The sequence below is a fragment of the Myodes glareolus genome, chromosome 3 (genome assembly GCF_982192425.1).
Source record: "Myodes glareolus chromosome 3, mMyoGla1.1, whole genome shotgun sequence".
In the NCBI taxonomy this organism is placed as follows: domain Eukaryota; kingdom Metazoa; phylum Chordata; class Mammalia; order Rodentia; family Cricetidae; genus Myodes; species Myodes glareolus.
The window spans coordinates 21,800,106-21,801,937 of NC_142028.1; positions in this window are offsets into that span (position 1 = coordinate 21,800,106).

Genomic DNA, 1,832 nt, shown 5'->3' on the forward strand with positions numbered 1-1,832 from the left:
AGTGCCTAGCCTTAAGAGTGATTTGTTTTCCCATGAGTTTCCCTTGGAAAAAACTAATTTTTTATCTTCAAATGCCTATCAGTTAGTGATAACTTCTGATGAAGTGATGCATGCATGTGTCCACTTATCCTTTCAGCTCTAGGACCCCATTCAGTGCAGACCCATGCCAGCTCGCACATGCTACCATAGTCTCTATGAATTCATATCTGCACCAGATCTGTTTTGTCTAGAATATCTTGATTACTTGGTTTCCTCCATCCCTTTTATACTCTTTTTGTCTTGTCTTCAACAGAGTACCTAAGTCATGAGTGTAGGGGGTTCATGGACACATAACTTTTATAGATGAATGTTCCAAGATTTCACGCTCTTTGTATATTCTCAGGTAGTGTATTTGTTCCCATCTACTGCAGGAGAAAGCTTCTCTGATGATGTCAGAGGGAGGTATGGATCTATGAGTAGGCAAGATGTCATTAGGAGTCATTTTATTGCTGTTTCTTTAGCAGAATGGTAGTATTTGGATTGGTAGGATTAATATTAGCAAAAATGACCATCTAACCAAAGCAATCTACAGTTTCAATGCACTCTTCATCAAAATTCTGTGAGAATTCTTCCACGAACTTAAGTGACAATTTTCAGCTACTTGTAAGCAAAAAAAAAGAGAGAGAGAGTTAAAATATTCAATCAATATTCCTGAATAAAGAACTGCCAGAGGTATCACCATCTCCAATCTCAAATTATACTACAAAACTATAGTAATAAAAATAGCATACTATTGACACAAATACAGACACATTGATCAATGAAATCAAACTGAAGACTCAAACACTAAGTTCACATGCTATGGCTACCTAAATTTTGATAAAGATGCCAGGAATACACTATGTAAAAAATACAGCATCTTCAACAATTAAATCATGTTGGTCAAATTAGATGGCTTCATATAGAAGGACACAAATAGATTGATCTTTGTACTCGACACAAAACTCAACTTCAAAGGACCTCAACATAAGGCTAGCTACACTGAATCTGATAGAAATGAAATTAGAGAATAGTCTTAAATTCATTGGCATGAGAAAAGATTTTCCAAACAGAACACCAATAGTACAAACCACAAGAACAACTAATAAAGGGAAACTCATGAAACTGAAAAGCTTCTACATGGCAAAAGATACCATCATTCAGCTGTAGTGGCATTTCATTTGTATTTTAATAAATAAAGATTGCCTGAAGATTAGAGAGTAAAACAGCCTCATTGGTTAGCCTTACAAATCAAGCAGTGGAAACACACACCTTGAATCCTGGTAGCCACATTAGTTTGCCATAGAAATTTGGCAGTGCATGCCTTTAATCCCAGTGATGGATGCCTTTAATTCCAGCCCTAGAGAGAAGTGTAAAACGGGAGGAGACAGCTGTCAGACATACTCTCATTCTGAGATTCCTGAAGGCAGGATCACCATTTCAGTGTGAAGTTGAGGTAAAAGTCAGTGGCTGGCTGTTTTGCTTTTCAGATCTTCAGGTGGAACCCCAGTTTCTCTCTCTCTAGTTTTTATTAATTGACCTTCATATAGCCAAAGTGGCAAGCTTCAATATGGGAAAAGATTTTACCAACTAACTATATATCTTATAGAGGGATATTATCCAAAATATATAACAAACTAAAAAAATAAACCCTGGACATCAAGAAAACAAATAATACTACAAATCTAAAAAGAATTCTCAAAGAGGAAACTCAAATGTCCTTTGTTTTCTTGATCTTAGTCATTCTGACTGGGCTGAGTGGAATCTCAAAGTGTTACAATGTGCATTTTACTACTGGCTAAGGATGTTAAACA